At 39.2% G+C, this 15,994-nt stretch overlaps 1 long non-coding RNA gene across 3 annotated transcripts; it reads left to right on the top strand.

Moving 5' to 3' along the window:
• Positions 1 to 699: 699 nt before the first annotated feature.
• Positions 700 to 15,303, top strand: LOC135362136 (uncharacterized). 3 transcript variants are annotated; one of them, XR_010406640.1, is made up of 5 exons: positions 700 to 1,113; positions 5,413 to 5,576; positions 7,568 to 7,690; positions 9,563 to 9,736; positions 12,516 to 15,303. It is a non-coding gene; the product is annotated as an uncharacterized LOC135362136 (long non-coding RNA). The 3 variants fall into 3 exon arrangements; XR_010406641.1 differs by lacking the exon at positions 5,413 to 5,576; XR_010406642.1 differs by lacking the exons at positions 5,413 to 5,576; positions 7,568 to 7,690.
• Positions 15,304 to 15,994: the final 691 nt, after the last annotated feature.

The following is a 15,994-nucleotide window of genomic DNA, read 5'->3' as shown; positions in this document are numbered from 1 at the left end:
ATATGTTGCTACATTATTGCACACGGAATTTTAGATTTAGGAGACAAAATGATGTGAACTGCTGCAAGATGAATATGTAAGTTGATTTGCAAAGATGCTTTTGTGAGAGCGCATGCTTACCTGGGGTCATCCCTGCAGAACAGGAAAGGGCCATTCACCAGCCAGCCAATTTTAAGACTAACACCAACACGTATATGAAAAATGCTCATCATCACTCATCATCAGGGAAATGCAAATCAAAACCACAATGAGATACCACCTCACACCTATGGTACTGGACATCATTGAGAAGGAGGAGGAAGAGGAGGAGGTGGGGGGCAGGGAGAAGAGGAGGTGGGGGAGGGCCAAGTAGCAGTCTTGCCGAGGATTTGGAGAACATGGAATCCTCCTCTGCTGATGGTGGGAATATAAACTGGTGCAGCCACTATGGAAAACAGTATAGGAATTCCTCAAAAAATGAGAACTACCACACAATCCAGCAACTCTAATTCTGGGTATATATCCAAAAGAGCCTAAATCGGGAATTTCAGGAAATATCTAAGTATCTGCACTCCCATGTTCATTGTGGCCCTATTCACAATAGCCAAGTCATTACACTCTATTTTTTTTTTCTTGTCTGCATTTGTCCTGCAGGAAATTTGTCCTGTAAATGTAAGCCATGTGACGTATGTCAGCAGGATACACGTCTCCTTCCTGACTTTAATAGGGACGCATCTGGCGGGTCCCCATTATGTATGACGTCTGTTGAAGTGTCTGTGAGTAACGTGGGAATCCCCTTCTCTCTTCCTCTGATGGGAACCAACGTTGGAAATGGGCGTATGGTTGTTCTCCTTCCATCTGTTAATGATGAATTATACTAGTACATTATAGATGCTTAATTATTTAGGAATCCTCAAGCCTGAACTGGTCATACTGTATCGATTTTACATAAATTGATGGATTAAGCACATTAATATTTCTTTAGGACTTTTTAATATTGTTTCCTTGTTGGCAATATGAATGACATATAATCATCATAAACTAGATAAAAAGGTTTTCCTTAGGTTTTTGTGCCCTAGAATACTTGGCATAAAACAGAAGTTCTTGTTCCAGAAATTTGGGGGAATTCTCCTGGTAAGTATCTGGCTCAGGAAAGATCTTGATTTCTTGGTGTGTGTATATAGTGTGTGTGTATCTGTTTTGATTAAAGGCTCAGTATTTTACCGATTATAAGACCTTAACAGTTTTCTATTGTTTCTGAGTTAGTCTTAGTTCTATGTACTTTTTTATATAATAAATTGTCCATTGATTTTTTTATATTCATAGGTATAAGTTGTTCATAGTATTAATTAATTAATTAATTAATTAATTAATTTGGACTTAAACAAGGCTTGGGCTTAACCATAGAGCACTTTCCCAATCTTATGTTTCTAGATTGTTCTAGCTCTGAAGTGTTTCCAGTCGTCCTGGTGACATCGACTCTTACTTCATCGTTTACCACCTTGGTGATTTTGTTTTGTGATTTTAAGTAATTTATTTGTACTGATTCTGTGGTGAGTTTTGAAAAACTTGATTAGAATTGCTAGTTTGTTACATTTAAAGCTTTTAAACTGTATTTATTTAAGCTACAGTTTCTTAGTTCCACTTAGCAATTTCGTCCAAATTTTGACATTGATGTTCTTATTGTCCATCTGATCTAAATGTCCCAGACTTTCCCAAACATGTTTTCTTTTTTTAGTAGTTTTTTTGTGATGATTATTAGCTTCTTACTTTATTTCATTATTATCTGTATGAAGTTTGGTGAAACTTCTGTGGATATATATGCTGTTAGTTTTTCTAAATAATCATGTATTTTTCTTACATTTTCTGATGATTGGTTATTGATTAAATCAGTGGGTTTTTTTCTGCTTTTTTGAGATTAATAGAGGTATTCTGCTGTATGTCTGACAGCTTAGCCTTTTTTATGTTAGGTTTTGCTGCTTATACTTTGAACCTCTTTTCTTGGTTACAGATGGTTTCAGAATTATTATATTTTCCTGGTTATTTACCCCTTTGACCCTACTGATTCCTTATTCTCACAGTCTATATTATTAACAATTATCACTCTCACTACATTGTGTTCTTTATGACAGGACTTTAAAATCCCTTGAGATTTAGAAGTCAAACTTAACCTATTAACATTTAGTGTAAATTTTATTGTATTTGGATTTATTCCTACCTTCTTTTTTCATTTTTGTTCTATTTTGCCATACTTTCTAATGTTAGTTTTTTAAATCCTTTCCTGACTTTGGTAGATCAAATTTTCATTATTCATATTCTTAAACTGGTTTGGCCTTATATATTCTATGGGTGGTTACTCTAATATTTTAGTATATATACACGAGTTAGTATTTAATTTAATCAGTATCTCTAGCTTCTACTCAATAATATAAGATATTTAGCATAGTATTACCAATGATTGGATGTACCTATATGATGGTATGGTAATTTGAGTGCCTGATAAAAATATCCCACCTTATTTGAAAGAAAAACATTTGTTATTGCCAAAACACTTTTAATTTACAACGTATTTTTATTTATTTTGACTAGCCAAACATTATCCAAGTTGTTAGAATTCCATTTTTATTTCTTCTGACATCTTTCTTTGGTTTCCAGTTCTCTTATTGAGGGACATCCCTTCACAGTGCTTTCAAAGAAAATTTCTCAGTCTCTAATTTTATGGAAATTATGTATATCTCCACTAGTGTTGAATTACGGGTCGGCTAGTATAATGTTCTGAGTGAATTCTTATTCTTCAGCACTCTGAAGATGCTTGCCCATGGTCTCCTGGCCTTCTAAGCATTTTCTACTTGCTTTCCTTGGACAATGCTGCTCCCTCTTTCCCGTTCTGCAGGTGCACCAGGATCGGGAAGAGTGCATCCCTTTACTTTCCTTCTGTGCATCTTACTCCAGGGCACATGTCAGGTGCTTCTTCCCTCTCGTTGATTCACTCAGCAAACATTCTCCCAACTCTCACTCTGCAGGAGGTATCTTTCTAGGCACTGGGGGTCAGGGATGAACACAGGGAAAGATATCTGCTTCTGTGGAAATTCCTCTGCTGGTACTGGGGAATTGCATGGTCTGCCACATCAACTGTGTGAAAAACAGAGGTTAAGGTCAGGAAAGGGTTTTATTTGTTCATCGCTTCATCACCTAATTTGCTCATGCTCCACTTAATGTAGCCTTGGAAGGTAAATCCTCACAGCAGAGAGGACATTTAGGTGTGAACCTAAGGGACAGGGAGTGGGTACCAGGGACATGGGCAAGCATTCCTGCACAGGACACCCTCAGGACTCTGGGCAGGGCAGGCAGTTGGTTGGGATATGCAGCGAGGGCGACCTGGGGCAGAAGCCGGAGCATGCTGTGCCGTCTGTGGGCTCCTGGGAAGCAGGGGCAGACTTCTCCAAAAATGTGACATTACAACTATGACGTCATATGTATAACACCCATTCAAAGACTAGTAGCCACTAGTAACTTTCTATCCCATCTTAATTCTGTCTTTGAGTCTGTAGACATTTAAAAAACATTGTACGGACACCTGGTGGTTCATTCAGTTGAGCATCCAACTCTTGATTTCAGCTCAGGTCATGATCTCAGGGTCATGGGATCGAGCCCAGCATTGTGCTCTGTGCTGGGTGTGGGGTCCACTTGAGGTTCTCTCTTCCTCTCCCTCTGCCCCTCCCGCCTGTTCTCTCTGTCTCTGTCTCCCTCTCTGTCTCAAAAAAAAAATCTATCTACCCTTAGCAACTTTCAAACATGCAACACAGCATCTTTAACTAGAGTCTCCTTGCTGGACACCACATCTCTAGGACTTACTTATCTTATAACTGGAAGTTTACACCTTTTGGGTGAAATACTCTTTTAACTGAATTAGTCCTACCCTGCAGGAAGCCATGAAAGTGTTTCTAGCCATGGACGAGAAGACATTCCCAACTTGGGCTGCCCCTGCCCCGCTGGGCTCCAGGAGTTCCCCCCTGAATCCTGACCTTAAACACTACTTCTTGAAGAGGAGTCGTCTGGGCCCAGAGAGGCCAGCAGGGAGGTGGCAGGATGGTGGTGTGTGTGAGTGGTGGACACTGGGGGTACAAGAGGGAGAGGATAAAGCTGACTCAGATTCCCTCTCCATCTAAGGGATGCTGCTGTTTGGTTCAGGCTCTGGAGCACAGAGAGAGCAGGTGCCCATCTGGGGGCTTTGCTTTCGTGGCTGCCCTGAGCTGCAAGGGGTACAGCCCAGCAGTTTGTCCTTCTGCCACAAAGCCAAAACCATTCAGTATCTGGCTCTCGACAGAAAACGGTTTCTGATTCCTGATCCAGAAGATACCGTGCTCTGTGATTTGTCCACGCAACACGTTAGGCATTGCTTTCCATTTACCCACTGTGATCTTTGGAGTTTTAATTTATATCATTTGTATTTGGTTATTTTCTGAATATGCTATGTCCATTTTAACAGTTTTACCTTATGAAATTTTAGATCTTGTTTTCTCTCTCCTTGAACATAATAAACAGGTACTGTAAAGTTAAATCTGGTTGTCTAGTATCTGTGAATTTTGTTGACCTGTATTTATGACCCATTGTTTCTCATGATTGCCGGTCAGACTCTCTTGTCTCATTATGGGTTGGGTGATTTTTAAAAACGGTTTATTGAGCATCCATAGTTGGCAAGCACTGTTGGTGGGAATGCAAACTGGTGCAGCCACTGTGGATAAACAGTGTTGAGGGTCCTCAAAAGATTAAAAACAGAAATACCACATGATCCAGGATTGCCACTTGAGGGTATTTATCCAAAGAAAATGAAAACAGTAATTTGAAAAGATACATGGGATGGGTAATTTTGTTATTTTGTTTTGAAATTTCATTTGAAAAATGATTTTTTGACGTGAGGCCTAAACACATGTAGTATTCTACCAGAAGTATGTGCTCTTTTCAGGTGCCTGGAGCATGTCCAAGGTCATCTGAAGGCAGTGACAGAACTTGAGATTATTAGAAGTGTTTAAGGCTGATGCCGTCCCCCTGAGAGCCTCTCCTTCATGTCCACATCTCCACACGTGGACTGTTGAACACAGAGCCTGGGGGTCATTACTGTGTTCCCTCCTGCACACTGTGGGGGTCCTCAGCTGTGAAAAGCACTGCTCCCCAAGCACCACTTTGGAGATCAGCAAACTCAGCACCATAAGGGTCTCCTATTTCTCTTTTCTGCTAGACCTTAGCCTTATAATTATTTTCTAGGCCACTCCAGTGTAACTGCGAGGTTTTCCCTATTTAATTGGTTTTTTCATTTGCCTAAGACAGATGCTTTAATGTCACCAGTTTACTGTTGCTTGCAGCTCAGGTCCTGTGGCAGAATTTCTGACTCTCCGTTCCTGTCTGGTCCCCTCTCTTCCCTGGAAAATGCAGGCGACTTATTCCTCCCATTGAGTGACACCAGCCCAGCTGCACAACCCGCCTTGACCAGGGAGTGTGCAGGGAGAGCATTTGCTAGTGGATGCCCACTGTCCACCTCCTTCCCTCCCTCCCTCTCTCTGCGAGGACCTGAGTCTTTCATCCTTCCAGGGGTTCAGGTGAAGATATCCATCCTCTCTTCTTGTTTATCTCACATCAAATACCAGCAAATAACCTTAGCTTTCACGTAAAATGTGTCTGGATTCTGAGCCCACCTTAGCGTCTCCTTGGCTACACCTTTGGTCTTAGCTGCCATCATCAGAAGTAACGTCCTGAGTGTTTATGCCCTTGTCCCTGTTACAAATTCATGACACAGGAATCAGAATGAGCCACTGAGGACAAAAATCCAATCACACCATCTTACACGTCTCTTGGAGCAAAAGCCAAAGGTCTAACAATCATTTACAATCCTGAGAAACAGACACCCTTCCTGCCCTGCCCACCTTCTTCTGCTCACTCGTGACTCTGGCCACGGTGACTTTCTTCCTGATCCTCAGCACACGGCTGTCCCCTGCTGCAGCTTTCCCCAGAGCCCCTCCCGCTTCTAACAGGATAGGATGCGCTTCTTTATTACATTTACAAAGTTGTTTTTCACTTTTTTCCTACTCTGCACTCACAGTGTCCTCAATCAAGAGAATTAAAGGCTGCATGTGTTCTGGCTGAGTGTCTGTAACACCACCAGGCACACAGTAGGTCCTTGAGAAGCGCCGGTGGAATGGCCAGTCTTAGGCTCGTGCACGTTGACCCCAGAGGACAACCTCACGTAGGACCTCCTAGGGTTTTAGCCGTTGCGTGTCAGAAATTCCCTATTACACAGCTGAATGCAGAGGAACGCCCAACAACCCCGGGTGCATCTTGGTGTTTATTTAACTTCTTAAAACTAGCTATCACCATGGTGTCTAAGAAAAAGCTCTCTTGATTAATTATTAATCAAACAAATGAGTCACTAAAAAGGTTGGTGAGTGAATCACCCAGACACAAGAACTTACACTTATGCTAGTTATGGAAAGAAAAGATCTGACTAGAGAGAAAAATCCAGGATTTGAGGCCCAAAGTTCCACAAGGCAACATTTTTTTGAATCTGCAAAGTACATAGTCACTAATTTTCTGGAAGTTTAGTTATAACGTGGAGGACCACAGACATGAGCAGGAAAATGAAGTGATTCTACTGCGAGTCTGTCTCCCACTGTCCCCGTGACCCCAGGCTCTCCCTGACGGACCAGAAGCCTGGGGTACTGAGTTGTCTTTGAACAGTGGCGCCCTTGAACTCCTGCCACACAGGAGTCTAGTCTTCTCTGAGCCCACAAGCCACCACTGTCCTCCTGGGGACCCGGACAGTCACCGGCATTGATATTCTGTTTCCTTCACAGTGAAATCTAGTTCTGCAATACATAAATCTTAGAATATCAAACAACATGTGAAGACGTAATTACAAATGTCAAGACCACCTGAAATTCATGCCCTTGAGATAATTCCTATGAACACGCTGGTGATCACTTATTCACATGCTGCTTTAGAAGTTTACGTAACTGTCTTCATATTATGTCTCGCTGTTTTGTTTTTCTTTTCAATCTTGGACATAGTTTACTTTTTTTCTGTCACTGACCCTCTCTCTCTTCTCATCTCCTCCATCGATATATCCAAATACCCAGGAAAACAATGTGAACAGCAAAATGGGTATCTTTCCATAATATTCTTCATCAGATGAGCTCATACTACATACAACTTTTTCATTTTCCTTTGTGTACTTAAAAATACAGAATATCACAAACCTCAGAACTCAGTAATACGACCAAACAATGCAATTAAAAATGGGCAAAAGATTACATCAAATACTCACCAAAGAAGATATTCAGATGGTAAGTGAGCACATGAAAAAGATGCTCAACATCATGAGTCACTAAAGAAATATAAATAAAAATCACAATTATATACCCATGGTAACAGTGAGTCCAGCTAGTGTTGGTAATAATGTGGAAAGACAAGAAGTCTAATACACTGCTGGCGGAGGGGGGACATAAACTGGTGCAGTATGTTTGGGAAACTATCTGGCAGTTTCCTATAAAGTCAAATATACACCTGTAATATGACTGAGCCTTCCCACTTGTAGGAACTTACCAAGGACGTGAAAGCTCACACCCATACAGAGATGTGTCCCTGAGTGCTCCCAGCAGCTTTGTTTGTAAGAGCGAACACTGGAAATGAGTGCTCATCAAGGAAATGGATAAATGAAGTGAGTGGTACCATATGGTGGAATACTACTTGGCAATAAAAAGAAAGGGACTCCAGGGCAAGCTGTGTGGATGAATTTCAAAATAAGTGAAAGAAGCATGACAAAGAATAAATACTGTATGCGTCCATAGCCCATTCACAAGAAATCCCAGAAGTTCTGAACTAATTTATAGGGAGGAGAAAGTGGACTCGTGGTTGCCTGGGGTGAAGCTTTTATTAATCTATAGTACACATATCTTTCCAAACTTTATATTTTTTCTTGATTTTGCTGTAGCATAATTTGCTATACTATTTGAAATATTATATAGTAGATTCTGTGTATATTTTTAAAATAATGGTTCTTGAGTTTCTTATCTTGATTTGAAGTATTTTCATAGACACTTAGGATAAAAATATTCTGATTAAATTATCTATACAGCTTGTTAAGGTATAATTGGTGTATTATAAACTGAGTGTGATAAGCATATAATTTTATGAATTTGACTCTCCTATGGCTTCAATCATTTTACCTTTTCATTAGAATTATTTTGTCCAGCATCCAGAGATGAAAATGGATATTGCTTTTTCTGGTATCAGTAGCCAGTAAAACTTTAACAAGTCATACAATCCTCAGGAATAACTTTAACAGGAATAATGTATCTGAAAAAAGAGAAGAAAAGCCTGCACAAGGCATAGTATTTTCTCCTAAAAGAAGATTTACTAAGTCTTATTTCAAAAGTGATATAGACATTAATTTTATATGAATTAAAATAGATTCACAACTGTAATTATACTGTCATGTCTGAAAATTGAATAAAATGATTCCAAACTGGAGAAGGAAGAATAAATGCCAGATAATATCCAAAATATCAATACAAAGAGTCATGGAGGGTCTGTCCTTTCCAATTACTAAAATGTATTATAAACCTGGAGTAATCAGAAAGCATGGAGCTGGCATGCTTACAGACGTACTAAGTAGAATGGTGCAGGATTCTAGAAATAGGTATGAGTTATATATGAAAAGAGATTCTATGGCAAAGTGTTATTTTAATTTTTAAAATATTGTAGGACTCAGCGGGATAGCAAAATCTGGAAGGAAACTAAGTGGTATTGCCTACCTCACACCATATACATAACTAGCATGACAGATGTATTCTTTTTTTTTTTTTGATTTTATTTATTTATTTGAGAGAGAGAGAGAGAGAGAGAGCACATGAGGGGGGGAGGGTCAGAGGGAGAAGCAGACTCCCCACTGAGCTGGGAGCCCGATGCAGGACTCGATCCCAGGACCTGGAGATCATGACCTGAGCTGAAGGCAGATGCTTCACCGACTGAGCCACCCAGGTGCCCCCAGATGTATTCTTGATTTATCCTTTCCCTGTATTATCCATAAACCCCATGTCACCAGGGAAGTTTACACCTAAAAACAAGAACAACAAATACATAGTCTTTGATGTCAGAGAGGCCTGGGCTCAGATTCTGCATTTTACATGTTTGACTGGGACAGGTTATCTAAGGCCTCCAAACTAGTTTTCTGAATCGTACAGAGGGATGGGAATGCTCACTTCACATGGTGGTCTGGAAGATTATGTAATAACACCCAAATAATCCATGTCACATTATGGTGCATGGTCTAAAATCAACCAAAATCACTTCATGCTGCTGACTCCCCAGGACCGCTGAGTCCACGAATGCATCACCCCTCCCATCTGTCCCTTTCTCGTTCATTAGGTGTAGCGTGGAACCTGGCTTATGACAAATCCTCCTAACCCTACATACTGCGTCTCCTTGCCCTTGATGTCATGGTGGCCACCACCCCCAGGTGACCTCCCAGGGCAGACACACACTCATCTTCCCTGAGTCTCTAGATAAATCTTCATTCCTCCCTTTTTAGGTCCTTTCTGTGCCCCAAGGCCTTTGGAACCACAGATCACTGGAATACATCTCCTGCATTCCACAGAGAATATAAAAAGAAGCTGGATGACGTTCCCTTTCCCTTGAAATTGTGCTGATTCAAGAAAATGGGCTGCACGCTGCGGCTCCTGACATTGAATTCCATCGAGCAGAGGTCAGGACTATACCCACCTATTACTCCTGTCATTGCCAAAAGTATTATTCACCTCGTGTTGGGTTCCAGAAGGCATTCAAGCACATAATAAAAGGGGAGTTTGAACAAGTTGGAACTCTTCACTTCGGGCAGAGTTGGAGCATGCCATTTCTTAGCAGCTTAGTATCTTCTTGCTCAGAACAAACCTTCCCACTGATCTGAAATACCAATGCACACTCAGCTTTCTCATTATCATAATCAGAGAAAATCAGGGCAAGTTTAAACGAGGTACAAAGCACATGAGTATATCAACCTCATTTTCACCTTTGTATAATAAATTTAAATTGCTGGGAATGGTGACATTATTTATACATCATGCTATTTCTTAAGAGTGTTAAAAGCTTGTAAAACTCAGCGAGAATTTCAGTGGAAATAGTCAATACTACTTATAAGACCCTAAGTCCACAGGTCTGGACAAGTTACTGATTTTTAGAAATGCTTTGTAAAACTGTAACAGCATTTCTGATGATCATTAAGGATCCATGATGTAGAAAAGAGGGATTATCTGTAGTTAAAAGCTGGGTTCCTTAGCCTGCTTAGACATAGCAAACTGAAAATGTTTATAGAAACGAGAGCAATAAAGTGTTTGTTTGTTTTTTCAAAATACCTTCTTTATGGTCTTATAGAGAAGAGGGTTCATGCTTGTTGCTACTTGTGGGCTGAAGCTTTAAGAACTGTTGAATGATTTGGATTTAAGAATTGTTGCATGATTGTGTCCTTTCTTTCCCTGCAAATTCTTGGAGGTAGAGATAGAGCTTCCCTGGGCCTGAATCCTGCCTGTGTCCAGTGAAGAGCAGAAATCCTCATCCTGCCCACAAGGGCCAAGTAGCAAGAACAAGAAATACACCTCTTTCTTGTAGCCCACTGAGAGTACATTGGCGCATAGCATCATCTATCATATCTCTATTTACATCTATCATATTTCTATTTACAAGTGCCACAGGGCCTTAAAAGTTCTTATGCTCAGTTCCTTAATTTGTCAGGTTGAATCCTATAAAACTGCTGGAATTAGGTCAAAAGCAATCAAAGAGGAGAATACACATCTTTATGTGCCCCCAATCATAATTTATCAACCATTTTGCATTGATTTCTTCCGATTAATATTCTGATATAAATATTTCTCATGTTGCGATGAACATTTTCATAGATTTTAGTGATTTTATATCTCTTTGTAGATGTAATTAATTCACCTGGTGGTATTGTAATATTGTATTTGTCTCATTTTTCATTACTGTTTGTTTTAGGATGACCATCTTTGGAAATATAACATTGCTACTATTTTGGACTGTGTATTAGGACCTATTCTGAGAAACACAGGGGGCAAAATATATAAGTATTTAGAAAACATTTCATGTACATTGATAAATTTAGTTCTGGAAAGGGTTACTCATGAGTACTGCAGATGATCCCACCATATTTTTCTTGTATATAATGATGATTCCACCCCTACCTGGTGCCCATGAGTCAGACAAGATGTTTTGACAGGGGTGGTCCACACTCCTCTTCCCCCTTTCCTCATCATGAGCAGGGCCCAGACACCAGCTGAGTCCTGACCCCCACCCAGATTCAACAAGGCAGACAGGGTGGTGGGAGGTGGACCCAGATGGCAATCCATGTCTCATGACTCATCTCCTGTCTCCTAGTGCCAGCAGAACCCGACTGGAGGGGGCTCACACCTCTACTCAAAAGAAGTGAGATGCTGTGACTTGATGCTTTGCTTTCACCAGGCAGGTGTCAGCAGAACAGGTGGAGCCAGAGGTCCACCTTGATCTGTAGTGAGGCAGTGTGCTCAGTGCTCACATGCTGGGGTGTTGGTAGGGTCCATGGGGAAGCTGAACATACACACCTACCCAGTCCTCATGCTGCATCTCAACAGGGAGTTTCAATAGGATTCAGCATTTCAAAAATAATTTTAAAAAAAAGCCAATTTCCAGGATGTAAGTGAAAGTTACTTGTCATATGAAGAACCAGGAAAATTGTAATATATGTGAAAGGACACCAATACAAAGACGAATCAAATGTTGGAATTATCTGACAGTGACCTTAAAACAGTTCAGATGAAAGCACACTAACAAGTGATTTTGAATTCTTTTAAGACAAATGAAAAAAAAAAAGAAATAGAATTTTAACAAAAAAATAGAAATCCTAAAAAAGAACCAAATTCATTTATGGAACTGAAAAAATAAAATCAGTTTATGGAAATCAGCTTATTTCCCTCTATTTATTGAAATAAGGGAAACTCTCTGAATGAGCTCAATAATAGCTTGAGGTGACAGAATCAGTGAAGTTGTGGACAGATGAATACGTTTACTCAATATGAACTACAGAGAGAAAGTAGACTGGGGGAAGAAAGCTAACATTTATGGTTGGAGTTCCAGACAGAGAAGAGAAAAGTAAAACAAAATGTTCAAAGAAATAATGGCTGAAAACTTCCCAAATTTGGTGAAAGACTAAAACCTACAGATTAAGAAGCTGAGTCAAACTAATAGAATAAACCCAAAGAGCTATGTATGCTGAGACGTGATAATCAAACATCTGACAATGAAAGACAAACAAGAAGTCTTGAAAGCAGCCAGAGAAAAACAGGCATTGTTTCTAGGGCATTGTTTCTAGAGCCTGAATGATGGGGGATTTCCCATCTGAAAGCTTGGGGACCAGAATGATGTGGTGCAACATTTTTCATGTACCGAAAGAAATGAACTCCACCTGGCAATTCTAATCCCTGTCAACTGTCTTTCAGAAATGAGGGGGAAATAAGATATTCCTGACAAAGGAGAACGGAGACTATTTCCTGCCAGCAAACTATCCTTACAGAATGACTACAGGAAGTTCTCTGAGCAGAAAGAAAGTGAGCTCAGAAGGCTTAGAGCCCCAGAAAGGGAAGAAGGACATCAGCATGTGCAACATTGGCGGGCGGGGCGGGGGGCGGCGATATAATAGACTGTCCTACTTCTCATGAGCTTCTTCAATCATACTCAATGCTTGAAGCAAAAATTGTAATACTACAATCAGCAATGGATTGCTCCTGTGGTACATCCTTTCCCTCATCTTTTGTTTCTACACTATCTGTGTCACTAAGTGTTTTTACCCAATCTTTGTATTTTAACCAGAGTGATTATACCATTTACATTTAATGAATACTTACTTGGGTTTATGTTTATGTTCTTGTTGCTTTTCATTTGTCTTCTGGTCTTTGTTCTTTTTCTCCTCTCTTCCTGATCTTCTTAAGTTCAGCAAGTATGTTTTATCTTTCCATTTTATCTCCTCAACAGGTTTGCTAGCTATAATGCTCTCGGGTTTATAATTTGTAGCTTCTGCATATCAGAATCTATCTTCCTCAAAGAACCTGATATCAGTGTATTACCACTTCACTTGCATGTAAATTTTGCTATTTACTTGTTATACATTTTGTACTGACAGTTGGCATAATTCTGCCTCAAATATATTCATTTATTGTTGTTATTTGTATTTGAAACATTCTATTACCTATTTTCAGATTCACATTGTTATTGTTTTTCCTTAAACTTTCTATTTTCAGAGAATGATAGATTCACCTGCAGCTGTAATAAGTAATACAGAGAAGATTCCCTGTGTGCATTGTCAACTTTTCCCCAATGAGAGTATCTTGTAAAATTATAACAAAAGTAATAAAACCAGGATCTTGACATGCATGCAGAACATTCAAGATACAGAACATTCCATCCCCCACAAGGGACCCTCATGTTGTCTTTTGTAGCTCATGTCTACCTCCCTTCTCTGATGCCCACATGGATTCCTGGCAACCTTACTCCATTTCTGTATTTTTATTTCAATAACATGATGTAAATGGAGTCACACAGTGTGTGACACCTGGGACACTCTTTTTCACTCAGTTCACTCCCTACACATTCTTCTGTGTTGTTGCATGTATCAAAACATCAGTCCTGCTTATTAGGGTGTAGTATTTCCCAGTGTGGATGTACCATGGTTTGTTAAAACACCTGCTTGTTCAAGGACATCTCAGTTGTCTCCAGTGTGGGCTTTACCAATAAATCTGCAATGAGTATTCCTGTAGAGGCTTTTGTGTAAACATAAGTTCTCATTCCTCTGTGCTAAATGCCAAGAATGCTGGTTTACTGTAGTCATATGGTAGCTGCATGTAGAGTTCTTTTTCTCTAAGACACTTCTACATTGTTTTCCTGAGTTACTGTACTATTTTATATTCTTACCAGCATTTGGTGTTGTCACTATTCTTTTAGCTAGTCTGGTAAGTATGCAATGGTATCTTATTGTGGCTTTAATTTACATTTCTCTAATGGTTAATGATGCTAAACATCTTTTAATGAACTTATTTGCCATCTGTGTTTCTTCGATGACATGTCTCTTCATATTTTTCTGCCCATTTTTCTATTTGGATTATTTGTTTTTCTTTACTATTGAGTTCTGAGTGTTCTTTATATATTCTAGATACAAGTCTCTTGTCAGATATATGCTCTGCAATATATTTTCTCGCTCTGTAATTTGTTTTTTCATCCTCCAAAGAGGATCATTCATGGAACAAAAGATTTCTCTTTTGATGGGGGTTCAACTTAATGAATCTTCCTTTCAATAGATCAATATATATCAATATATATATTTCAATATATTCAATATATTAATTATGTTTTTTGTGTCAATTCTTCACACAGTCCTGGATCCTGGACATTTTCTTCTACATTTTCCCCCCAAATTTATAGTTTGACATTTTACATTTAGGATCAATTAGTAATTAATTTTGGCATAAGTTATGAGGTTAACGTATATATATTTCACCTATAAATGTCCAGTTGCTCTAGAGTCATTTTTCTGCACCTTCATTGATTGTTTTTACATCATGGTCAAAAGTCAACTGTGCACATTTGTATCAGTCTAGCTCTGAGCCCTCCATTCTGTTCTGTTGGTCTATGCATCTATCCCTTCACCACGAGCACAGTCCAATCACCATAACCTACGTAATCAGTGTAACTATGTAGTAAGTCTTGAAATCTGGTACAGTGATTCCTTTAATTATTTTTTAAGATTTATTTATTTATTTGAGAGAGAGAGAGAGAGAGAGAGAGAGAGACCAGCACGGGGAGGGGTAGATGGAGAGAGAGTCTCAAGCAGACTCTGTGCTGAGTGTGGAGCGGGACTCGATCTCACGACCCTGAGATCATGACCTGAGCCAAAACCAAGAGTCATTGATCTCACGACCCTGAGATCATGACCTGAGCCAAAACCAAGAGTCAGATACTCAACCGACTGCACCACCCAGATGACCCAATTCCTTTCATTTTATTTTTCTTTGTCCAGATCATTTTGGCTATTCTAGTTTGTTTGCCTTTGCATGTAAATTTCAAAATAAACTTGTTTACAGAAACAATCTTGAGGATTTTGTTAGGACTTGTGGTAAACCTGTATACCAACTTAGGGATATTTCACACCCTCCCTATTTCAAGTCTTCCAATTTGTGAACACAGTTGTATCTATTAAAACCTTCTTTGATTTTTTTCACCAAATTTTGTAATTTTTAGCATATAGTTACCGTAGAACTTTACATTTTTAGCATATAGTTACCTAGTAGAACTTTACATTTTCTTTTGAGATATTGTCAATGACACTGTGTTATAAACTTCAGTTTGCACATATTCATTGTAAATATATAGCAATGCAATTGATTTTTGTGTGTCATCTTATGATTGCAAACTTGATGAACACACTTAGTACATATAAGAGGTTTTATGTTTTGGCTTTTGTTTCTGACTCCTTAGAATTTTCTACAGATAATCATGTCATATATAGGTAAGGAGACTTTTATTAGTATTTTTCCAATGTGTAAGCCTTTCATTTCTCTTTCTTTCCTCATTGCAGGGGTTAGGATTTCTAGTGCTGTGTTGAATAAGAGTGATAAGAGTAGACATCCTTCATTTTCAATTTTAAGGGAAAAGAAACAGACCATTAATATTATGTTAGCTGTAGATACATCCACTTTGAATGGGCTCTTTATCATTTTAAGGATGTTCCCCTCTATTCCTTACTTTTATGAGAGTTTTTATCATGAATGAGTGTGGTATTTTGTCAGTCATTTTCTGCATCAATTGATTTGATTTTTCTTATTTAGAATGTTGAACCAGCCTTGAATATCTGTAACAAATCCCACTTGGTTGTGGTGAGTCCCGAGGTATAACTGTTTTTATAAATTGCTACAATTGACTTGCTAAT

Source organism: Mirounga angustirostris, unplaced genomic scaffold, assembly GCF_029215605.1.
Source record: "Mirounga angustirostris isolate CCGP_5_RB_7025 unplaced genomic scaffold, mMirAng1.0.hap1 SCAF_12, whole genome shotgun sequence".
In the NCBI taxonomy this organism is placed as follows: Eukaryota; Metazoa; Chordata; class Mammalia; order Carnivora; family Phocidae; genus Mirounga; species Mirounga angustirostris.
This window is presented reverse-complemented; position numbering and strand designations above follow the sequence as displayed.